Source organism: Paroedura picta, chromosome 2 (genome assembly GCF_049243985.1).
Source record: "Paroedura picta isolate Pp20150507F chromosome 2, Ppicta_v3.0, whole genome shotgun sequence".
NCBI classification, from domain to species: domain Eukaryota; kingdom Metazoa; phylum Chordata; class Lepidosauria; order Squamata; family Gekkonidae; genus Paroedura; species Paroedura picta.
In genome coordinates, this window is record NC_135370.1 from 91,688,879 (window position 1) to 91,715,052 (window position 26,174).

Sequence of the window (26,174 nt, forward strand, 5' to 3'; positions counted from 1 at the left end):
TCAAAATAATCTCAAGCATTCAATAAAGTGCCAGCACCAGGGAGTCCACTAACAGGAGGTAAATATTCCAAGCACCTGAACACTTCACAGTTTACTTCATTCAAGAGAGGCCAAGAGAAAAGACTGAGCTGGTTGTGGATATCATTCCATGCAGGTTCAGACAAATGTCTTGTTCCCAAGACAGGGATCCAAGCACATAAGCAGAAATAATTAGAAGAAATCCAAAGGTGAAGAGAAATAGAGGCGTGTAACGGCTGTCCAAAACTGTGGCTCTGTTTCACAAAGAGGCAAAATCTCATTGTAGAGAAAGATTTTTTCCCAGTTATAAGGCAGAAGGATTGAATTAAAAGCAAGAGTCTTTTCTTTCAGTGCTTGAAAAAAGGAAAAGGGATAAGGAGGATGAGCAGTTGGTTCTCATTGATAGTAGACAAGCAGAGACTGCTAAGCAGATACTGGTTAATTTTAATCACCTGCTGTACTAACCTTAGTTACTTCATTAAATTTAAGTTAAACTAATCACAGTTAATCGGGACAGTGAAATGCGATCTTTGTGATCATTGCAAGAATTAGTAACTCCTTTTGAATCAAATTATCTAAAAATGTATTTTCTATACATTATCCTTTTTTGTCCCCTGATAAAGAGCTAACATACCAGGATTTGTAATATGAGTATCAATAATTTTATCTCCAGTTCCTGATGAATTTTTACTCTTCCTGTTGTCAGGGTGTACCCAATGCAGTTTTATATTTTGATAGGCTAGGCTAGGCTAGGATAAGCATGTAAAAAATCTAAATAAGTAAATAACAAGAGCTTTCTTCAAGACACCAGACAATGATTAAAGTGCATTATAGAACGAGATAACCATGAGAATTAAAAACTATTCTGATATCTGCATCTGGCATTACCTGCTAAAATGCTGGGATTTACATTCTAAGCAGCCAGGACACATTAGAGAAGTCTTACTCTTAGGGGCTTTTTCTGTGTGTTTTGTATCTGCCGTTAGACCGTTGGCTGTATTACAATAGCAGTACTTAAAATATTTCTATAAAGGTGTTTTTATTGCGGTCATGAAGATCTAGGTTCTTAATGGATTAAGGATGTCATTGGAAAGGCTTACTTTGGGAAAAATTAAAGAAAAACAAAATGCTTTGGTACTGAGTTTTAGCCAAGGTAGCTTTGCTTTTTTATACTAGCTTGAAGGGGAAAATGTTTTAATCCTTTTTTATACCTGATAAATTCAGGTGGGTAGTCATCTAGGTCTGAAGCAGCAGAACAAAGTTTGAGTCCAGTAGCACCATTAAGACCAACAAAGTTTTATTTGAGGTAGAAGCTTTAAGTGCATACACACTTCTGAAAGCCTCTGAAGCATGCATGCACACAAAATGTTATACCTTGAATTAAACTCTGTTGGTCTTACAGGTGCCATTGGACTCAAACTTTGTTATACCTGAGAAGTAAGTGATAATGAAATGACACTTGCTGTGGACTAGCAATAGAGATATAGGCTCATAACACAAAACATGATTTATTTTAGCCATGATCATTTTGTGAAGCCACGATTCCCATCACAGACAGCAGTCATATCTTGGTTTGCCTTGACAAATACCAAAACATTTTCCTTTTCTCTGTTGTCTAGGAGGCTGTTGCAAGAAAACATGGAGGAGAGGGGGAGGTGTGCTGGCTGGTCTTTGGCTTAGTTATCTCCATCAGCGTTCCATTCAACAACTGAAGAAGCTGCAGAAGAAGAATGCAGTCTTCATCCTGGAAAGGGCCACATTGAAACTGGGCATGTGGACCAGAGTGGAAACTAGCTGTCTCATATCCACCTGCTCATTCCTACCACTGATGACAGTCCAGCCCTCTTCATTGTACATCCAGGGGAGGCACAAGAGAGGCCAGGCAAGCCACATGGCCCCCAGGACATCAGGTAATATGGCACATGGCCCAGCAAGCTCCCCCCCACCCATGTACACAACACATAAATAGGTCCTCCAGTAAATAGAGGACATATTCTTTATCTAAAAATGCAATGAGACTAGAATACATTGAAAGATCATTTCCATTCTTATATAGAAGAGTTGGGTTTTATATGCTGTTTTTCTCTATCAGGAGTCTCAAAGTGGCTCACAATCACCTTCCCTTTCCTCCCCCCCAGATACCCTGTGAGGTAGGTGAGGCTGAGGGAGCCCTGATATTACTGCTCGGTCAAAACAGCTCTATCAGTACTGTGGTGAACCCAGGCTGCATGTGAGGGATCAGGGAATCAAACCCATCTTACCAGATTAGAAGCCATCACTCTTAACCAATACACCAAGCTGGCTCTCATAGACCGATTATGCATGGGGCAGGAAATTATTATTATTATTATTATTATTATTATTATTATTATTATTATTATTATTATTATTATTATTATTATTATTTAATTTTTAGACTGCCCTTCTCCAATTAGGTCTCAGGGCGGTTTACAACATAAATAGTTAAAACACAATAAAATCCCCATAAAAACCCCAATTAACATCAGCAAAAGTTACATATAACATATAGCGGCGGTGGTCACAATTCTGATCTTAGTTCAGCCTGGTGGAGAGAATAATATTCAGAAGAGGGTGGCACCAATACAATAGATCTATTGTAGACCAATACAATAGACCAATACAATGATCTCGATGTTAGAGATCTCAATATTGGAGGGGATCCTCTGATGGATTAGTGGGAGAGCTGCCCTGGCCTCAACCATATGCCTGGTGGAAGAGCTCCGTCTTACAGGCCCTGCGGAAAGCTGGTAGATCCCGCAGGGCCCTTAGCTCTTCTGGGAGCTCATTCCACCAGGTTGGGGCCAGGACTGAACAGGCCCTGGCCCGGGTCGAGGCCAGGCGAACATCCTGTGGGCCCGGGACGACCAGTAAATTCATACCCACAGAGTGGAGTGCCCTGCGGGGGGCATAAGCAACCAAGTGGTCCCGCAGGTAGACGGGACCCAGGCCACTTATAACCTTAAAGGTCAATACCAATACCTTGAATCTGATTCGGAAACAGACTGGTAACCAGTGCAGATGACGAAGCACCGGCTGAATGTGGGCCCTCAGAGGTGTTCTAGTGAGGACCCTGGCAGCCGCATTTTGGACCAGCTGTAACTTCCGAGTCAAAGACAAGGGAAGGCCCGCATAGAGCGAGTTACAGAAGTCTAATCTGGAAGTGACCGTTGCATGGATCACTGTGGCCAGGTGTTCCGAGGACAGGTAGGGCGCTAGTAGCCGGGCTTGGCGAAGATGGAAAAATGCCGTCCGAGCTACATTGGTGACCTGAGCCTCCATAGAGAGGGAGGCATCAAATGTCACTCCCAAATTCCTGGCAACTGGTGCAGGGGTTCAGGCATGGGAGGCGCGCTTCCTGGTCCTGCCCTCTTCTGCCCAGCCACAGGACCTCCATCTTGGAGGGGTTGAATTTCAGGTGACTCTGCCTGAGCCATCCAGCTACCGCTTCCAAACAGCTGGCAAATGTATCCGGGGTGGAGTCCGGCCAGCCGTCCATTAGGAAGTAGAGCTGGGTGTCATCCGCTTATTGGTGGCAACCCAGCCCATAGCCCCGGACCAGCTGGACTAGAGGGCGCATATAGATGTTAAAAAGTGTGGGAGAGAGTATCGCCCCCTGCGGAACCCCACAAGGGAGCTCACAAGGGCTCGACATACTCTCCCCCATCGCAACCCTCTGCATCTGGTTCTGGAGGAAGGAGACCAGCCATTGAAGCGCAGTCCCCCTTATTCCAGCTCCGGCGAGGCGGTGTACCAATAACTCATGGTCGACCACATCAAATGCTGCCGACAGGTCTAGAAGCATGAGAATGGCGGAGCCGCCCCGATCCAGCTGGCGCCGGATATCATCCATGAGGGCGATCAGCACGGTCTCCACCCCATGGCCAGGGTGGAAGTCAGACTGGTATGGGTCGAGGGCCGAAGTTTCATCCAAGAAACCTAGGAGTTGGTCCGCCGCAGCCCGCTCTATCACCTTACCCAGGAACGCCAAGTGCGAAACTGGGCGGTAACTGGCGGGGTTCCGCGGGTCCAATGATGGCTTTTTCAGCAAGGGGCGTACCACTGCTTCCTTGAGCCTCTTGGGAAACTCTCCGGATGTTAAGGAGAGGTTGACAATCTCCCTCAAGGGGCCTCCTATCCGCTGGTCGCCCGATTTGAGCAACCAGGACGGACAGGGATCCAAGGGGCAAGTAGTCGCCCTCACTGAACCCAGTAACTTGTCCACTTCAGTTACAGAGAGCCGCCTGAAGCCATCAAACACTAACCCCCTTAACGGCCACGGAGCTTCCAGTTCACTAACTGTATCAATCGTGGCAGGTAAGTCATGGCGGAGCGACAGGACTTTGTCCGCAAAATAGCTCGATAATGCCACACAGCTCAATTCCAATTCCCTTATCGTTTGTCACGCTTCTTCGAGGGCGGTAAGTGATCTAATTACCTTAAATAATTGTGCTGGGCGAGAGCTTGCGGACGCGATTTCTGCGGTGTAGAAGTCCCGTTTCGCCGCTTTCACCGCATTCTCATACGTCTTCATAAACGTGCGATGAGATGTCCTTGTAGCTTTGTCACGAGTCTTCCTCCACACTCGCTCAAGCCGTCTCACTTCCTTCTTCCTCTCCCGAAGCTCCTGGGAGTACCATGGAGCCTGTTTGAGGCGAAGGCGGAGAGGGCGCCTAGGAGCAATCTTGACGCTGCCGCCATCCCAGCCCTGGCCCAGTGCAGTACCTTGGAAGACCCACGGAAAGGGAACACAGAATTTCCACATTCCCTGGGATGCCGTGAGCATCAGTGGGGGCTGGGCCAGGCCAGCGCCATGCATAATTGGCAGAACCAGACATTTCAGCTCAGCCCTTTCCCTGACCTACAGTGTTCCACATGCTCCTGGCAGCTCTGCAGAGCCACAGAGCTGGCTAGGGAGTCCCCCACCCCCACCTTGATGGAAGAATGGCATGTCACTCCCTGCCATTGTGCAGTGGAGGGCCCATTTCCCCTCCTTCCCCCCTGTTGTTGCTGCCTTTAGGCAGCATGCTGGGCTTTGCAGCCCCAGCGTTTTGCATACTCCAAGGGATTCCTTCCCTTGTGAGAACACGGGAAGCGTTGGGGAATGCTGTCCCAGTGCAATGCCCAGCAGCAGCCCGGCGTGGCTGCTGCTGTGCATAATGGGTCTTAGAGTTGCAAATTTAGAGCAATAGTTCCAGCTGGTCCAGCTGAATGGGTGGTATAAAAATCAAATCAAATAAATAGTTTGATGTTCTGCTCATATGACAAGGAACCCTTGAACTCCACTATAGTATATGTTACAGAAAATTAAGAAACATATTCCCAGGCTTGAGCTTACCTGTGATGTCTGGCCAAGCCTGCTGAACATCAATATCAGTTTACGTGAACATACTGGACACATATTCAACACTTCTCTGTGATTGCACAGGTAGGATATTTAATGGGGTAAACTATGACAGGAAAACTGTCTCTTACAGAACCTTATCCTCTGTAACTGCTTGTTCATTGAGGTATCCTTAATCAGTTTTTTTAAATGCAGAACATCATTTGAATTAAACTGCAGGACTAGAATATACAGCGTAATGAATTGCCATTATTGCTAGGCTACCCTGCTGTTTATTTTAGTATTTGAAAAAATTATCTGCCTCATCTACAAGGCCTGTTAAATGAACCTTACAATTAAACAAAATCATCAAACCACATCCATTTAAAACAGAACAAATGTGTTCTATGACGTTTTATGTAAACCGCCCAGAGCCGTATGGAAGGGCGGTATAAAAATCTAAACAAACAAATAAAAAAAAGTCATTAAAAACAAATGGAGGCATTAAAACAGGCCATTAAAGCACAGCCATGATATAAAAAACAGTGTACTTGCGAGGTTAAAATAATACAAATAAAGCAAGTCAGAAGCTGACTATAAAATGATTAAAAGATAAGAAAACCCTTCCTTTTGTTTAATTTTTTGTGTAATGTGTTCAATTTCTTAATTATTCTGATTTGCATAATAAGTAATTCATTTTACCCTGACTCTGAAACCTTTTCTATGCCCAACAATCAGATATTTTTAGAGTGGCTTAGTGCATTCCTAAATTCTTCTAAATCCATTCAAATTAACAGGCTTAAAAGGACACAGCTTGGCTCAGGATGGCACTACTACTTTCTTAGCTAAGATCCATGTTTTGTAGTGTTAGTAGGATTTCACAAGTATAACAGAGTTCAGCTAATGCTCTGGGATGGTGGCAGTTAATCTGTTTAGTAGGTGGAAAACAAGAACTCATGACCACTTGTGGAGCAGGAAACATGAATAATCAATACTGCAGCACCATGGATAGTTCAAGAGGCTCAGACAACTTACTGTACTCTTTCCCCATCAACCTGTTTGTCCCAAGGCCTATCTCCTCCCTGCAAAACCAAAACGGGAACAGAAACCCAACCTGGACAAAGTCAGGAAATCAAAAGTTGAGCTGCAAAACAATGTTAAAATAATATTAAAAATAATAATTACAAATATTTATTAAAGTGCACCAATAATATATTAAAAACAAAGTAAAAACAATACATATCTAACTGCACATGAAGAATAGACCAAACGCATTTCGACCCACAGAGGTCTTCCTCAGTGGTCAATATATACTGTACAATGTTCTCTTGTCTAAAAACAAATTCTAAGGTTTTTCTGGGTGGTCAAGAGAAATCTGTTTGGTGTAGCCCGCAACCAATGTTTCTAAAGTGTTTCTTTTTGGAGCCCACCTTCTAAGATTTATATTGTCTAGGACAACCACTCTCAGCTATAATCTTATTCTACATCAAGAGTGCATTTCATGTGTGTCAGAAAAAGCTATCTCCTCCCTGACCAGTGGAGATCCTTAAGGTGTGATGTTCTTCTCTAATTCCTTGTACTCTGTACACCCAGATGCATAGTCATATCTGATGAGCAAGGCCCTTGACTCCTTAAAGCGGTTCTAATTCAAAGGTTGTCATCTCAAGAGGCTTCATCTTGGGTGATGCCCTTTCAATTCAGGGTTTTTTAAATAGTGTTTTGATTACTGGTCAAGATGGAGGTCATTTAATGTGTGTTGCCACTTATCACATCTATTGATTTTGTAAGGACATATTTAAAAAGGCATAGCTGTAAATCACAGGTAAAATTTACTATGGGCGTCAACAATTAGACAATTTTTTAAAAATTAGTCTTTTCTGTTTCAGTGTTCCAAATCATCAAGAGAAAGAAAACAAAGTAAACTACTAAAGCAAATCAATTACAGGTAAAATTCTTTTCAGTAAAATACAGTAATAAATAATGTACATACATATAAACAATATGTATATTATTTATGCATTTCAATCCCAATTATTTTCCACTAAATGCTTGATAGGCCTTCTGTTTTTGTGGGATCTGATTTGCTCTCATCATAGATATGTAGTGAGATTGAGACATCTACCAGTGATTCTGCAGAATGCCAATACAGTTTCTGAGGGCACAGGAGCCTTGTTGGAACAAGACTGTTGGCAAGCCCAGCCATCTGCCTTCTGTGTTGGGTGCAGTTCAATAAATGTATGAATTGTATTACCCCTGTGCCTCTGTTTTGCTGAGGTTTGATAGAGGGGGATCAGTTTCTACCCTCTTGCTCGTTACTAACTTCAGCTGTCTTCATCCAATATTTTTCATAAGTATGCTTTCACAAGGGTGGCCTACTCAGGTTGCACTCTCCCCAGATTATTGTTGGTGTTTTATAAGACATGCAGACTGCATGACGGGTGGGAGTTGGGGGGGGGGGTTGAGCCAAATATTGCTGGGATGAATAGGTACGTGTGACAGCAATGAAATTCTTATCTGCAGGAGGGGGAAGGTACATTGGCCTTGCTAGTCCAATTAAAGCTAAGTGGAACAGCTAACTAGCATAGTGGCCCATACCAAGTGGCAGCTTGATGTAAAACTGCAATTGTGCTTGGGATTCCTTCCAGGACTCAAACTGGGGGCCATTCCACACCAGGATCTATGTAGCAAATTGGTCATGGAACAAAAAAACGCCATTTTAAATAGTGGAATTCATCGTTATGCATACCTGCCTTTGTAGTGGAATCCAGTTGCGTTTCTATCGTTTCCCACAGGTTTCCGGTCTCGGCAAAAATTGCTAGCCAGGAAGCGATATTACCGAGCTTTGTCCTGCCCCTGGCTGTCAATCAAACGAGCAGCCAATGGGCGGCCGTTATCATGTTCCCGAAAAGTCCCTTTCCCTTTAAGGAAGGTTTTTTTAAAAAAACACACACACACACACGTTGCAATGAATCTGCATTGATTCGTTGCAAGGGAGAGACCCATCTAGCTAGCAGGTGATGTTTGAGCTGCCGTTTCATCGTTGCCACACTCCCCCCGAGTGAAAAAAAATACCCCCCCCCTGCACAGGCATGATTTTCGGCCGAAAATAGAGTGAAAAATAAAGGGAAAATAAACCAGCAAACGGGGCTGTGTGTTGCTTGGTGCTTGGTGACTTGAAACAGCTCTGGGGAGGGACTGCAGCCAGGGAAGCCTCGCTGGGTAAACGAAAGCTTGCCGGTGCATTGATCTCCGCTCTCTCCGAGAAAAAAAAATGGCAATCGCTTCGCCAGAAGATCAGAGGAGAGAGCCAGGGGGAGGGACTTTGCAGAAACCGCAATAATGGTAACGCACAGAACTTTCCTGCTAGTGTTGCAGATTGGTTGCAAGAGTGTAGCGCTTTCTGGAGGGTGAATCCACTTTTTGGGATTTCCCTGACAGCGCTACAACAAAGTGCTTTTTACGGATCAGTTTCAGGAGTGTTGCAGATTGTCAACGACGTTGTGCATAACAGCAAATCAGTAGCGATTTCAATTTGCAACCATTGTGCAGTTTTGAATGAGTGCGGAATGGCCCAGTCTCAGATCTTGGGTGCACTAAACTTGTGCATCTCCCAGGATCTGTGGTCCAGATTGAGTCCTGGAAGGAATCCCAGGCGCAGCTCTGACTTTCACTATAATCCTTTCTGACTTGTCTATTTCAGTCAGTGTTGATGCCAGGAACTTTCAGGCACTTTGTCTTGTTCCTGTGTGCTCAGCTGGATGTGTGATGGAAAGATGGCTCTTGATTGTTTGCAGGTTCTAGTCTTCCTTCTGTTTTGCTGCCAATCAAGTTTTTGATGGCAAAAGGGTGAGCTTTGCCTTCTTACCAGCACTCCCTTAGAAGTATTTGAACTCATCACCCTTGTTTGCTACATACTGTCATTTGCCATTGTGCAATAGGTAAGTTACCATAGATGACTAATGTGAGTGTGCAGTTATATATTCCCAAGAGGCTATCCCAGTGGCTGCATCCCTTTGGCTTGGCAGAAGACTGGTGCAACTATCACTAACCCAGCACTGAAACCTTTGTGTGGGAAAATCCTTGGGTGTTATGTTAAGCGAAATGCTCAAGTACCCCTTATGCCCTATCAAATTTTGGGGAATTTAGCTATGCACAAGGGATAAGTAGCAAAATCTGTTTGCTGTGTTAACGAGGTGATTAATCCTTGTAGGAATCCACGGGATACAAATACTGATTAATAATAAGGTGTATGCTTTATTTAAGAAATAAGTCATAGACCACCACAATACAATCACAACAGAAAACAATAAGAAATAGCTAAGTTCTAAGGGGGAAAGGAAGGGGCAGCAGAAATCATACGATTACCTATCTTGAAAATGTGGGAGAAGCCGGGTGCCTTGGGGGGGGCAGCAACCCGAACTGCCAGCATCCGAGTTGGGCGTCGCTATAGGGAGGGACAGCATTCCAGTTGAACTATTCAAAATCTTAAAAGACGATGCAGTAAAAGTTCTACACTCAATATGCCAGCAAATTTGGAAAACTCAACAATGGCCACAGGATTGGAAAAGGTCAGTTTACATTCCAATCCCAAAGAAGGGCAATGCCAAAGAATGTTCAAACTACCGCACCATTGCACTCATTTCTCATGCTAGCAAAGTTATGCTCAAAATCCTACAAGCTAGGCTCCAGCAATATGTGGACCGAGAACTTCCAGAAGTACAGGCAGGATTTTGAAGAGGCAGAGGAACTAAGATCAAATTGCCAACATATGCTAGATCATGGAGAAAGCTAGGGAATTCCAGAAGAACATCTACTTCTGCTTCATTGACTATGCTAAAGCCTTTGATTGTGTGGAGCACAACAAATTGTGGCAAGTTCTTAAAGAGATGGGAATACCAGAGCATCTTATTTGTCTCTTGAGAAATTTATATGCAGGTCAAGAAGCAACAGTGAGAACTGAACATGGAATCACTGATTGGTTCAAAATTGAGAAAGGAGTTCGGTAAGGCTATATACTGTCGCCTTGCCTATTTAACTTGTATGCGGAGCACATCATGAGAAAGGCGGGATTAGAGGATTCACAAATTGGGATCAAGATTGCAGGGAGAAATATGAACAACCTCAGATATGCAGATGATACCACTCTAATGGCAGAAAGTGAAGAGGAATTAAAGAGCCTGTTGATGTGGGTGAAGGAGGAGAGTGCAAAATTTGGCTTGAAACTCAACATCAAGAAAACAAAGATCATGGCATCTGGCCCTCTCAATTCCTGGCAAATAGATGGGGAAGAAATGGAGATAGTGGCAGAGTCTGCACTTACTTTTTTTATTCCATTGTCAATCCTGTTGAATTCAGATCGCTTTGAACTCGAGTCTTCCTCTTCCCCCCCTCCCCATTGAAACAGGAAAGTCTTCTGCATGTGGTTAGGGAGGCTCAGAAGAGGCGGGGGGAGGCAAATGGAGACTCTTTCTTTGTTTTCTTGAAGGGGGGGGAGAGGATCCAAGAAGTCAGAGGAGGGAGGAAAAAAATCCTTTCTTTTCTTGAAGGGGGGGGGGAATGAAGAAGGCACACAAAAAAATCTAAGGCCGACAGAAGTTGAGAGAACTTAGGGGCTTCTCCTTTAAGGCAGGCTTGTCACATGACCACCTGTAGCCAATCACGGGTCTTCTACCACGGAGGAGAGCCCAGATTCAAAACAATGCGATTTTCTGAATATATTCAGGATTAAAAGCACTCCAAGATAAAGCACAATAAAGGTAGGGTGACTCCGGATCAATCCTTCTTGCTGAAGAAGGAAAATTAAAATCGCTCCAAATCCAAATGGAAATCGCATTCTGTGTAGAGGGCAGGGACTGAATCGATCTGGGGTTGGAATAAAAGCCCCGTGCAGTTTACACCAGTGACAGATTTTATTTTCCTGGGCTCCAAGATTGTTGCAGATGGGGACTGCAGCAAAGAAATTAAAAGACGCTTGCTCCTAGGGAGGAAAACTATGGCAAATCTAGACAGCATCCTAAAAAGCAGAGACATCACCCTGCCAACAAAAGTGCATTTAGTCAAGGCTATGGTATTCCCAGTTCCAATGTATGGCTGCGAAAGTTGGACCATAAGGAAGGCCGAGCGTCAAAGAATTGAGGCTTTTGAACTCTGGTGCTGGAGAAGACTCTTGCGAGTCCCTTGGACTGCAAGGGGAACAAACCAGTCAGTCCTAGAGGAGATCAGCCCTGACTGCTCCTTAGAAGGCCAGATCCTGAAGATGAAACTCAAATACTTTGGCTACCTCATTAGAAGGAAGGACTCCCTGGAGAAGAGCCTAATGCTGGGAGTGATCAAGGGCAAAAGAAGAAGGGGACGACAGAGAATGAGGTGGCTGGATGGAGTAACTGAAGCAGTAAGTGCAAACTTCAATGGACTCCGGGGAATGGTAGAGGACAGGAAGGCCTGGAGGATCATTGTCCATGGGGTCGTGATGGGTCGGACACAACGCACCTAACAACAACAACAACATAGGGAGGGAGGGAGGGAGCGAGCAAGCGAGCGCACAGAAGGCTACAAGGAAGGGGTTTTATCCACTTTCCTTAGCCAGAGACGTGGAAAAAGTCACATAGGCAATAGGTGCAGATGCTCCCTTTGATATGGAACCAAAAGGTGATTTATCCAGGATGTCCCAGATCCAAGTGATAAAAGGAAGCTATAGAGAGCAATAATGTTCTTGGCAAACTGGTGTTAGGTTGGATGGACAGGAAAGGGGGATTCAAAGGAAAGAAGTATCTTCTGCAATCTGCATGTTTAATGGGGGGGGGGGGGAATCATGAAGGAGTTGCCAGTTCTTTGAAGTTGCCAGTGCCTTGTGCAGTTGGAGGATGCTGGGAGTTCATGAGGTCAGTCAGTCATGCCAAGTGATGCTTTTGCACAGACAGGTTGGCCTGGTTGGCCTGGCCTTATGCCTAGGCCAGAGCAAATGTCCAAAATCCATAGTTCAGAGTCTTGCTTGGAGAGCACACAGGTGCTAGTCTTGTCCCACGATGAGGTCTGTTATCATAGGTGCTGATTCAGGGTTTCTAGCACCATAGACTGCAATCCAGAGGGTCTGGTTGTCACTGGTTACAATTCAGGATCTGGTACCATTAGGGGGGTAGGGCTCCATTGGGTTACAGTTATTTCAAAGCTGCCTCTGAGCCACATGAGAGCAGTGGCTGGAGATACCTTGATTTTTACCCTGTCTGCTCTAAGAGTATATGACTGCCTCAAAGACACCTAGCAAGCTTCCATGGCAGAGTGATCCTGTTCCGACATGCTGATCACTGCCCCCATTTGTATCCTAGGATGTATGTGCTCGAACACATCGGCTGAGAAACTGGATCTGGCAAAGGAAGTCTTTTTATTTATATCTGGTTATTGCAATTGACCTATCTATGCAACATTCCCAAAGTTGGTAATGAAGCAGAGCTTCTTTAAAAAAAAAAACTCAAACAAATTGAAAGTACAGGAGAGTTTAGGAAATGATCAATTTTTCCTCCAATAGCTGCAGATTTTTTCTTGTTTTCCTACAAGCTCAATAGCAAGGGAAATTTTTTCTTTCTTCTCCCTTCTGTTTTGAGCTTTCCTTTTCAGTTCCTTGTCACCACAGACTATTCTTTATTTCCTTCATCAATCTTGAATTTAGTTACAGATGGAAAATATTATCTCTGGTTTACAAAACATGGCCCAGTATTCCTTTAACATAGTGCAGGTTGGACAAATCTGTCATTTGAGCAGGGCGTCTATTCTGAAGCCAAGTTTGTAATCTACAAGCAATGTGATCCTAAGCACGGAATCTCGGTTTAGCAGCCAAGCCTGGAAAATCCCTGTTTAGCACAACTGTTGCCAGAATGATCTGACTTGATAAACTAATTTGCAGTTTTCATTTCAAATTTAGTAAAATGTCTATAGTATGTATAGTGATAATGTTTCCATTCAAAACAACATACCTTTGTAGGCTTCAGGACTGATTTGGGTAAGGTCTGATCTGTTCATATTGGGAATTAATGCAACCAAGTATTCTATCACAAACTGCCTAAAGATTTTATATGCTATAAAGGGCTACATCAAACAGAGAGACTGACTGTTGTTCAAATATTCCCTAAAGCCAAGAGTCCTATTGTGCTGTGTTTTTAATTGCAACAGTTATTAGCAAGGGGCTGCCTATGTCAGCCCTGCAGCAGTCATTGTTAAACTTCACCTGCGCCAACTGTGCCAATGGCAGCCATCTCAGGCAGTCTTCAGTAACAAAATACCTGTATAGAGAGATTTAGGGAGCACCATCTACACACAAATCGCTGATTTAACTTCATTTTTTGTTGCAGCCATCGGCTGATCATGCCACTCTGGGATAAAAATCAAAGGGAAGCCTTGTCCTGAGCATCATTCACATTGTTAGAAAACTTTACTCACATTGTTAAAATTCATCACAATTCAGTCAAATTTTGAAAAGTAATTTCATTGTTTCACAGAGTCTATAATAGACATCAGATCTGTTGATGATAATTACAATACTTTTTTGTTCTTATAAAGGCAATGCTTTGAAAATAATGGCCATTATTTGACATGTCAAATGTCATATCCTGTTGAAACCAAAAGACCATCTAATTTGTTGCTATTTACACCAAACTGGCAGTAGCTTCCCAGAATTTCAGGAAAAATCTTTTAGGCCTGCTACCCAAGAACCATTTAAGTGGATACATCAGGGATTAATAGAATCATGGAAGGGGTCATATAGGGCTAGGCCATCTAGTCAAATCCCCCACTCAACACAGGATCAGTCTAAAGTATCCATTATAAGTATCTGTCCAGCCGCTACTTAAAGACCACCAGTGAGGGGGAGCGCACTACCTCCTTAGGCAGCCCATTCCACTGCTGAACTACTCTATGTAAAAATGTTTTCCTGATATCTAGCTGATACCATTCTACATGTAGTAGAATGCAGGGTCTGTCCTCTGCTGCAAACAGGAACTGCTCGCTGCCCTCATCTAAGTGACGACCTTTCAAATACTTAAAGAGAACCATGTCCCCTTTCAGTCTCCTCTTCTCCAGCCTGAATATTCTCAAGTCCCTCAACCTTTCCTCATAGGGCTTGGTCCCCAGGTCTTGGATCATCTTTGTTGCATATTTGATTGCGACGTCAGGATATCAGTCTTGCTGAACTTTTGAAAACTTCACTTGATGCTTTGATTGGTATCATTTTGCTAAATGCTAAATGAATTTCTCTTATATAAATTACATTGTGAGGAGCAAGCTTCATGTAGGAGAAAGAATCATATCAATTCCCAAAGAACACAGGAACATTACTATATATATTTGCTTGCATCCAAACATGGCTTTGGTAAGTAATCGACAATGATTTTGTTTCCTTTTATAAGGCGATATCCATTGCTTTTAATTGTTTGGAATTCCATATGCTTTGCAGGTGTGAAAGGGCCATGTGGCTTTGCTTCTGTACACGGTATACATTTCAGGATTAAAGCTGTGCTAATTACACAGGCATACATTTCATTTTGCCTTATGCTTCTTTAACTGCTTTGGTTTTATGTAACATTGTTACTGCTGACATTTTAGATGCTAAGTTTTCTTCTGGATTTTATTGAGGAAATTTTTACAAGTTCTTTATTCTTATAATTGCTCATTCCAGACCATCTCATATGATATACATCTATTCCTCAAAGAGTAATGGCCTCAACTGATACACTGCAATTAGCGTTGGAAAATGGGCCACAAATCACAAAGGCATTTTTAAAGGGTTGTCCAAAATAAGAGCCTATTTGGTAGAGTTAAAGTGTTAGGTATCAGTTTAATTAATGGTACTTTCCTCTCCACCTCACTTCTTTTACAGCATGCTTCTGTTGAGCCAAGTGCACTCACAAGATCAAGAGTACAAGTCACAATCCTTACATAGGAGGACCATTGAGCCATTCATATTGGTGCTTGGATTCAAACCCAGCTCAAGTTCAGGTGTGGCAGATGTGTTTGGGGCTGCTTCCCGAGCAAAATTTCCCTTGCTCTGTGTTGCTCAGCTGCACTGCATGAGAGACTTTTCATAGCTGCTTGAGTGAGCTGGAACCTTCACTCCCTCCCATGGATCTTCGGCTGGCATAGGATCTGCAGGCTGAACTCTGCTTTTCTGAAACAGGGAGGTGTCATGGAATCAGGGCACTTCTATTCCATTTTGCTAATGTAAGGCATTTTCATTCATTGGGTTGTTAGGCTGCATATTTTAAAATGCTTTCTTGGGTGCAGCAGGTTTTTATAGCTGTCCACATATTACAAATTCAAAACTTTGCCAGTTCTTTTTATCTTTTAACATCATGCACAACATTTAAAAATGCTATTTGTTTACTCAGCAAGGCTGATTAATACTTATATGTTGACTGCTTGAAAGATGTTTGTATACATTGCATATGTGTACATTCATGTTATTTCTGCTCACTACTAGAATGACTAAAATGACATATTCATTCCAATTTTGTGCCCAGGAATTAGTACCCCATGTGTTAATATTTGTATGATTGGGAGAATAACTCAGTGTGAAAGATGTATGCACATCAGTTTGTATAAGCAGAATTAATATAAAACTGGATAAATGCATCAATTGGTTAATCAACATTTGATGGCTGTCAGTCAAATATGAGAGCTCCAGTTAAAACTGTTGCATTTGAAATGGTGTTCCTGCCATAATTAATCTGGAGTTGCTTATTCACAGGCACCTCAGAAGCCAGAACAAGCTTATTTTGTTGGTATGGGCAAGGACTCAAAAAAAGGTGGCCCATGGACTGAACCCCGACCCAACCCAGCCTCACTCGTCCAGCCAGTCTGGGATGTGGCAGAACAGGGAAGATCTCTCGGAAAGGGACTTTCCTTCCCTCTTTCTTCTGGGCACGGAGAAAGGAGATGAGATTTCCCAAAAAGGGACTTCATTAAACTCTCTGGTTCATTTAACCCTCTGCAGGGCCTGCTGCTCAGCTATTAGGTGGGAAGGGGTGGGAACAAAACCAAATATGGGAATAAAAAGCCTTGGAGGGGACATGGTTTATTATGATTTTTCACTGTTTGAGAGGGATGGGACTATACTGATTATGTTTATAGTATAAGCCATTGGTGAAGGCTATGCTGACATACAAATGGCATTTTGTTTTGTCTCATTGCCTATGGATGTTTGAATTCTGTTCTTACCAGTTTCCTAGAAAGCAGGATGTGGAGTTGATCAATAGCACAACACAAGTAAATAGGTGGGAGCTTCATTCTCCCTTCCCCATGTTTTTCCATTCAAAAGTAGTTTTCTAAGCTGCGTCCCCTCCCTTCTCTAGTTATGGATCCTCACCATTAGAAAAAATGGCTGAAATGGTTTGTGGGGGAGAAATACAAAGATTTCCCCCTTATAGCTGCCCATGCACTATTTCAAATTGTTCTGTGCTCAGCCATTTTACACCATTTAGGACACAGTTTTATAGGCCAAATATGGTTTTTAAGTGGGGTTTTGATAGGGAGGCTAGTTCTATTCAGTGGTGTCTTTAGGCCTCAACCATAGGACTGGTGGAACAATATTACAAGCCCTGCGGAGCCATTCAAGGTCCCTCAGTACTCTGATCTCCTTTGGAAGAGAATTGGCTGTGGCTGAAACTGATTTGATCTCCTTTTGCCTACAGAAACATTTGTCTGGATGCAGCCTGGACTCTCAAATGATTAGCAATAGTCCTTAACCTGTTTATTCAGAAGTACATTGCATAGATTCCAAAGTAAGCATCACTTAGAATTCCAGCATTAGGGATACATACTCTTTGATTATGGCTTTACAGCTAATACACACACACACACACATCTTATAGCTGCTCGTATTTATACATGACTATGACTTGTCGGCCATGCATAAGTAAATGTATATTCATTTTATTCATAAATGATTAACTTTCTAGGAACCTGAGCACTTGGATACCATTCTCATCATCACTTCTGCCCACCATCTGTGAGATGCTCCTTATCCTGCCAGTCAGCCTGTGATTAACTAGATGTCAGCAATGCACATCTACTGCTCTGATAAACCTGAACTGATCAGTATTTGGGTGAGGGGTAAATAACAAGCTGCAAACCATCAGTGACTGTCAACCAACTCAGCAAATCAAGCAGACATCTGTGGCTTATCAAACAAGAGGCATTTTTTCCTTCCCTACATTAATCTTGACTAGGCCTGCCCCAGCTTTCATTTCAAAAGGCCTGGCATTATATCTTCTGCAAAAAAAGTTGTCTGATTTCTTGAGCTGCAGCTGGTTCTGAGGATGGTCTTTGAAATCTGAGTATGTCACAAAGACACTGACATACTTGCAGCAAACTGCTTGAGAAGGAAGGGACAGTGCTAATTACAGGAGGCTCTTTTTTGGTTCCTTTAGCGGATTTAGTTCAGGATGAGATTTTGTCTTCTTTTTCTTTTGCAAACTAATTTGAGGAAGTTGCTTTAAGTGGCCATTAACGGGTTTGCCCTGGAAGTAGTGCACACTTCCAGGCCCTGGCCCTTCAGCCCCTTCACTTACTGTCAAGCTGGTCAAATATGACATATTTGGGGGTACTAAGCAGACCTTTGTTTGGATATCATTTTAGTTAAAGCAAGCATGACAGCCTGAGTCTCAAAAGTAATTCCTACTGAGTTCAATGGGACTCACTCACAAGTAAGTGAGCAGAGGAAAGTAGCCACTTTAAAAAACCCAAAGAAGTTACCATTCTCTCGGTCATGAGGTCCTTCATGGACACATAGGTCTATATTGTGCGTGCCTTGATTGTGTAGCTATGAAGTGGGATCTAGCCCAGCCTTTCTCAACCTTTTTACCATTGAGAAATCCCTGAAACATTCTTCAAGCTTCAGAAAATCCCAGAAGTTGAACAATTGTGCAGAATATGGGGAAGCAAAGCTGTATACATGACAATCTGGTGCCCCTCCCCACCCCCTCCAGGCCCATCATTGGCCATTTTGGAAGGGAGGAAAAGGTTGACATGATCATATGGGATCACATCACTCAATAAATGTTTGACATTTAAAATATATAAAAAATAAGTAACTCCCACCTGTTAAAGAAACCCTTCCAGGGCTGTCAAGAAACCCTTGGGTTTCACAAAATCCTGATTGAGAAAGCCCATGAAAATTTAACTGGAATCAAATGTTGTTAGTATTGAAGGTACCACGAGACATGTGTTAATTTTTGGTAGAATAGGATAACTTGGCTGATAATGATAGGGCTCTGTGTCCCCATGTATTTACTTTAATTATACTTCTAAAAGCCACAGGGAAGATACACTAAATATAGGGCTGTAAAAAACTTAGCTTGTACAGAAGGTAATATTGCAGTCAGAATCTGAAAGAAGCCAACTAAGATTCAATAGCCTACTAGACTCCAGAATTAGAGAAACTAAAGGCAAAAAATACATCTTCTTAGACTGAGCTCTCAATGGGCAGTCAAATACAATATGTGCTATATCTCAATTATTTCCACAGGGTAATTTTACATCCAGTCAGTACTGCTGATGGTAAAGCATCCAATTGGGCCATCAGTGTAACTTATGGACTGTTAATGTATATAAATATTTTGGTATTTTATGCAGACAAGGTAGTTTTTGTGTAATAGGGGGGAAAACTCATTGGGCGCAAAAACACGACTATTATAGTCCAGTTTTAAAATGCAGTCCTTGATTATTTTATAAAACTCATTAGTAGGTGAACTGAATTGAATTTTGCCGCCATTCTTGTATTAATTGCATTATGTTTTATTGTGCTTTTATTGTTTTAAGGGATTGGTTTTTATGTGACCCGCCTCGAGCCTCCTGTGGGAAGTGGGATATAAATTTAATAATGATGATGATGATGATGATGATGATGATAATAACTGGCAATCACATCCATTGGCAAATTCAGAGTAGACAACTTAGAATCCATGAGATTTTCCCATGATGACCCCATGTATTTGAAAACAAAATGGGTAGGAAAGCCTTTTCCATACACCAATTTTTGACCTGGTAAAAGTGCTACCTTACAGGCTCCATTTTATGTGAGTAATATTCTCATTCTTACCTGCAATCTTTTAATTCAGTTTACACATCCCTAAAAAGTTTAGACAAATGAATTGTTTAGGTCAGTGGTCCCCAACCTTTTTATCACCGGGGACCGGTCAACGCTTGACAATTTTACTGAGGCCCGGGGGGAGGGTAGCCTTTTGCCGAGGGACGTCGCTGCCGCTGCCTGAGCCCCTGCTCCACTTGCTTTCCTGCTGGCACCCCTGACTTCCCACCACCCGCTGGAGGGTGCTTCCAGCAGCAGCTGCGCAGTGCCACGCTGAGGGGGAGCCCCAGCCATGGCGGCTGCTGGAGAGCACCAAAGGTGAGCTGGCGGCAGAGTGGCAGGGCAGTCCCCGAGGCAGCAGCCGGGGAGGATGAGGAGGAGCCACGGCCTGGTACCAACCGATCCACAGACCAGTACCAGTCCCCGGACCAGGGGTTGGGGACCACTGGTTTAGGTGAGTGGAATGCAATGTTTTGTGATAAACTCCTTGCAGGATGGTTTCCTGCATTTACTGTTACTAATTTCTCTCTGTTTATTATCTCTCTTGCCATTCTATTACTCACCTTATAACCCCAGAAAAAAGGACACGCAACTAAACTTTTAAAACTAAAACAATAAACTCACAAAGCAAACCATTTCAGAAGAGGTGATAGCATGGGGACTTAAATCCACAGTACAAGCCTGACCAAAAAAAGTGTCTCTTCCAGATGAGATCATATGGCCTCAATGTCATAACTGAGGACCTCTGAAAAGATTTCTACAAATGGGATTGTCTCAAAGGGTAGAGGAAAAGGAAGTCACAGATGGATTTTTGGTGATGAGTAACTGTCTGGAAGGCCATATTTATTTTAATTTTGTGCCTTCCTACCGGTGTTCTTATTTGTTTGGATATTGTTTTGTCTCATTGATGATGTAGATTGTTTTAGCTTGTTGCCTACCTCACTGGCAGTCTTTAAGCAATAGATGGACAGATACTTATCATGGATGCTTTAGGCTCATCCTACATTGTGCCGGGGATTAGACTAGATGGCCTGTATGGCCCTTTCCAACTCTATGATTCTATTATTACTATGATTATTATGAGTTCTGATTCTTTACAAACATTGATATTTTAAAACAAATGAAAAAATAGTAAAGCATCCATTTCATTTGGGTACATGCCCAGATCTGGTGGATCTCTCTCTCAACAGTAATTTAATTTGACTTTGCAACTATATAATTGGATCTGATATTTACCATATGAGAACACTCCATTAAGAAGTACAATCTGCTAATACATGGTATAACAAAAGTGTTTGTTTAAAGGAAATATTCATTGTAGGAGCTTAACATTATAACATCATGCAATGACTGTCAGAAAAACTGAGGTTTAGTTGGTAAAATCTATATCCAATTTAATTTACTCACAGTTACCTTCTTGATAATAGCAGGGTCCTAGAGATTTAGGCTTTTGTTCCAGTTCTTGTACAAGCATGAAAATGGAGGTCTCATGCAGCACAAAGTGTGCTAATGTTGGCCTCAGGGTTTGTTTGGGGCAGCACTGAAGATGAAAAACGAAATAAAGCTCAAAGTAATCTTTTCCCTCATTGTCACTGTAACGGTATTCCTCATAATAGCCATGATTTGACCATGATTCTAGAACATAGAAAAAAGGTTGTTTTTTTCAAGTCCAATAATTGTTATGACCGCATTTATTTTTATTTCCCTTAAAAACATACATTTTGATACCACATGAACATGTGAAAGTACGTTATGCTGGTTGGTATTGTCTACTCTGGCTGGCAGCAGCTGTCCAAGGTCAGAGGCCTTTCACGATACCTACTAGATGTCTTAAGACAAATTTACAAATTAAGGCACACTTTTGTTAGCAGACTAAAATGGCAGCATAAGTTTTCACCTTCTTTAAATCTGTTTAACCTCCCATAATGATTTCCAACTGGTAGACTGGGAGTTTACAGGCAGCTATTTAACTGCCAGCTATTTGACTGCCTTTGCCACCAATGATATGTCAACTGAAGAAAGCCCCTGACATAGGGTCACAATTTCATCCATGGTTAGAATGAACTCATTCCTCTTAATCATAGAATCATAGAATCATAGAGTTGGAAGGGGCCATACAGGCCATCTAGTCCAACCCCCTGCTCAATGCAGGATCAGCCCAAAGCATCCTAAAGCATCCAAGAAAAGTGTGTATCCAACCTTTGCTTGAAGACTGCCAGTGAGGAGGAGCTCACCACCTCCTTAGGCAGCCTATTCCACTGCTGAACTACTCTGACAGTGAATTTTTTTCCCCTGATCTCTAGCCTATATCGTTGTACTTGAAGTTTAAACCCATTACTCCGTGTCCTCTCCTCTGCAGCCAACAGAAACAGCATCCTGCCCTCCTCCAAGTGACAACCTTTCAAATACTTAAAGAGGGCTATCATGTCCCCTCTCAACCTCCTTTTCTCTGGGCTGAACATTCCCAAGTCCCTCAACCTATCTTCATAGGGTCTGGTCCCTTGGCCCCAGATCATCCTCGTCTCTCTCCTCTGTACCCTTTCAATTTTATCTACGTCCTTCTTGAAGTGAGGCCTCCAGAACTGCATACAGTACTCCAAGTGTGGTCTGACCAGTGCCGTATACAATGGGACTATGACATCTTGTGATTTTGATATGATGCCCCTGTAGATACAGCCCAAAATGGCATTTGCCTTTTTTACCGCTGCATCACACTGCCTGCTCATGTTTAGTTTACAATCCACAAGTACCCCAAGGTCTCGTTCACACACAGTGTTACCTAGAAGCATATCCCCCAACCAGTAGGCATGCTTTTCATTTTTCTGACCCAGATGCAGAACTTTACACTTATCTTTATTAAATTGCATCTTGTTCTCATTTGCCCATTTTTCCATTGTGTTCAGATCTTGTTGAACTCTGTCTCTATCTTCAGGAGTATTTGCCAGTCCTCCCAATTTGGTGTCATCTGCAAACTTGATGAGTAGTCCCTCCACCCCCTCATCTAGATCATTAATAAATATGTTAAAAAGTACTGGGCCGAGCCCTGAGGTACCCCGCTACTCACCTCTCTCCAGTCTGATGAAACACCATTGACAACAACACTTTGAGTGCGGTTCTCTAACCAATTCCCTATCCACCTAACTATCTGAAAATCTAGATTGCAGTCCTTCAACTTATCCATCAGAACATCATGGGGAACCTTGTCAAAAGCTTTACTAAAATCCAAGTAAATGACATCAACCGAATTTCCATGATCCAGCAAACCTGTTACTTGGTCAAAAAAGGAAACCAGGTTGGTCTGACAGGACCTGTTGGAGACAAATCCATGCTGACTTCCTTGGATCACCAAATTGTCCTCCAGATGTTTACAGATCGCTCCCTTTAATATCTGCTCCATTATCTTCCCCACAACAGAGGTCAGATTCACTGGTCTGTAGTTTCCCGGGTCAACCTTCCTCCCTTTTTTGAGGATCGGAATAACGTTTGCTCTCTTCCACTCCTCCTCCTTCCTATCTAGTCATATCTTAGAGATGTTTAAAGAGAATACTAGCCCTAAATCATCATCTGAACTTCTGAAGATGATCAAAATCCAAGAAAGGAATACTTGAGAATCTATTTCCAGATTTGTGTTTGTAGTAGTTTTGAGGTACAAGAAGGGAAGAGCTAGATCTGAGCCCACTAGCACCTTAGAAACCAACACAATTTTCAGAGTATCAGATGTTAAGTCTTTAATCTACCACTGCTAACCAATATGGCTACCCTACAGAAACTACAGGAATGGAAAACACTAGCAATAATGAAAGGAGATGGAAGCATTCTAATGATGTTTACAGATACAGAAGCCCCCCTTTCTAAGTCTGTTCCAGCTGTCTCAAGGCATAATGGAATAAGCACATCCATCCATGGCATTATGCAAGAGAATCTCCATATGTTTTCATATTGCATTAAAAATGTCAAGAGATATTTATGTCTATGACACACATACTATGAATGCATCTGACGGAATCTTCAAGATCAGATTTGCAGTTTGTCACAAGACTAATTTGCCACACTCAGAAGTTATGTCAGATGAGAACATCCCAGACAGACTCATTCTCCTTACTTAGTACAGTGAATTCTGGACTAAAGAAAACTGCTTTAAACTAATAATTAAGGATTTTCTCCCCTGTGCTGCTAAGAAAATACATGTTAACTGTTAGTTGATAGCAGTGTGAAAAATGTTGTCACCGTCATATAGGCGCAAGACAAGGGGGTCAAGATGTCAATAAGCAGAAAGGCACAGACTTGACTTAAAGATGGAGTTAGGTAGGGCTGCCTTTGAGGCCCATATTCATTTTATAAATATGTTTTCACATAATCATGTGGTCTTTGTTTTTAAAGCATGGACCAAGAGATAGGGCTATATTATGAGACATAGACACTTTGAAATTATCATTTCTGGGAGACTTTAAAATGGCCATGCATTTTTATTCAGTGGCACTTAGACAGGCCTGACTTTGCATAGGTTTCATCTCCAGGTCACATTTCCAGTACTGAAAAACAGCAAAGATAAAATAGATAAATGTGGTAATATAGTAAGATGAACAGCCTCTTGTGGCACAAGGTGGTAAGGCAGCCAACATGCTGTCTGAAGCTCTGACCATGAGGCTGGGAGTTCGATCCTAGGATCCAGCTCAAGGTTGACAAAGCATTCCATCCTTCCAAGATCGGTAAAATGAGTACCCAGCTTGCTGGGGGGTAAAATGGTAATGAGTGGGGAAGGGAATGGCAAAACATCCTTATTGAGTCTGCCATGAAAACGCTAGAGGGCATCACCCCAAGGGTCAGACATGACTTGGTGCTTGCACAGGGGATACCTTTACCTTTTTATAGTAAAACTAGGGGCAAAGCCCGTTGTCTCCAAGAATACAACGGGTGCTAGAGCTTGGCAGTGGGAAGAGGAAGGGGAGGAGTTGTCCAGTCTGTAAGGGCATGGGGTTGTCATGTGTGTTGTGTGGGAGGTTGTGGTGGCATGGTGGCAAATGAGGCCATGGGTGTGGAGATATGGATGTCAAGAACCTGTGGTGTGGAATGTTCGTTGATTGTGGGAGAGGACTGACCTTTGGGAATTGTGGCATAGTGGTTACAGATGAGCTTTCCAGAGCCATGTCCTCAGATATGTGAAGGGAAAATCAGACTGGAGACTCTTCTTAGAGGAAGATTACATGGCAACCAATTCCCCCCAGTTCTGCGTCATTTCCCTTCTTGTGTGAATTAGGCCACATTCACCGAAATGCCCCTCTGCCCTAATACACATAGGGTAGTCACAGTACACAGGTGTCCACCCTGTTCCTTCTGTCTCCCATATTTTCACTGTTGGTAAAATGTTATGTGCCCACATGCTTCTTTCATGATTGCTCCTTAGAAGAATGGATTTTTGTACCCTATTGCTTACTACCCAAAGAAGTCTCAAAGCGGTTTACAAACACCTTTTCCATTTGTCTCTCCACAATAGTCAACCTGTGAGGTATGTAGGGTTGTGAGAGATCTGAGAGAACTGGGAATGGGCCGCAGTGACCCAGCAGGCCTCCGGTGTCTCAAAGCATTTTCCAATCGTCTTCCCCTTCTCTCCCCATAGCAGACTCCCCATGAGGGAGGTACGGTAGCGAGCCTCACAGGGAAGCTGGCAACCCTAAGAGGAAGACTGTCTGTGCACAGCAGTCTTGACCTAAGTAAGGTTTTTAATACTGTTTTTTTATTTGCCAGGCCAAGATTATTTGCCAGTTACTATTTCAGTTACGATGTGTCTCCAGACATTTACTTGTTCTCTATTTAGTTTCAGGCTGTAAATATTTATTTAGATCTTCCTGCACTTTCCAGACTCACAGGACTGATGCTGGTCTGCCTGTCTGCGCTCCAGAATACAAACAGTTGCTGATAAGGGCTGGCCATAACCCATAGGCCAGGAGGGACACACCTGCACCGCTCCCTCCCAACTGCAGGCAAAAAATGGCTCATTTGAAGGCTGGACTTTGAGGCATTGTATGATTTTGAAGTCCCACCTCCAAACCTCCAGGAATATTTCCAACCCAGGGGTAGCCAACCTACAGGTGTGGCCTGGAGAGCTCCTGGAATTACAGCTCACCTGCAGAGTATAAAGATCAGCTCCCCAGGCAGAAAGGGCTACTTTGGACAGGGTTGTGGCAGAGAAGAAACATTTAAGGCTTCCCACACAGGTTGTTGTTGAATTGAAAGACTTGAGGCCTACTGCACAGGGTTGTTGTGCAGATGAAACAGGAGACAAAAGAGCCAGCTTCCTCTGCAGAATAATGCTGTGCAGTGACCTCAAATATGCAGAGAGTTGCAAAGAAGAAAGACACATGGCTTGGCTGTGTCTAACCCCTGGCCAGAGCAGTATTTTAAGTGAGAAGGGGCTTTTCTGTAGCCTCCCTGTCAGGCAACTGTTTGGCAGAAGGGGAAATTCCCCCCCCCTCAAAAGGAAGGCCCTCAGTCTCCCCTGCGTTGCTCTTGGAAAGGCCTCCTTCCCTCAGTCAGGGGCTGTCACAACAGGCCTGAAAGGAGGGAGGGGGAGCTCTCTGCAGCCTCCTGCCAGCTCTGTCAGGGTTCTGAGGCAATTTACAGTTGGACATGGCAGTTAGGACAGCCTTGGGGTGAAAAGGGCTGGTGCAGCCTGTCCAAGCCTCTGTTCTCATCCCCCTTGGCAGCCCTGCTGACCTCCTCTCCCTGCAGTGGTCAGGAGCA

At 43.1% G+C, this 26,174-nt stretch overlaps 1 long non-coding RNA gene across 4 annotated transcripts in view; it reads left to right on the forward strand.

The window, feature by feature from the left end:
• The window catches only part of LOC143829957 (uncharacterized), a 151,999-nt gene extending 130,338 nt beyond the window's left edge, over positions 1-21,661 (forward strand). For 2 of the 4 annotated variants that reach the window (XR_013228295.1, XR_013228298.1), the window contains exons 2-3: positions 1,638-1,928; positions 15,228-21,661. This is a non-coding gene — a long non-coding RNA (uncharacterized LOC143829957). The remainder of the gene's footprint in view (positions 1-1,637; positions 1,929-15,227) is intronic. The other 2 variants (XR_013228296.1, XR_013228297.1) reach the window with 2 other exon arrangements.
• The last annotated feature ends 4,513 nt before the right edge of the window (positions 21,662-26,174 follow it).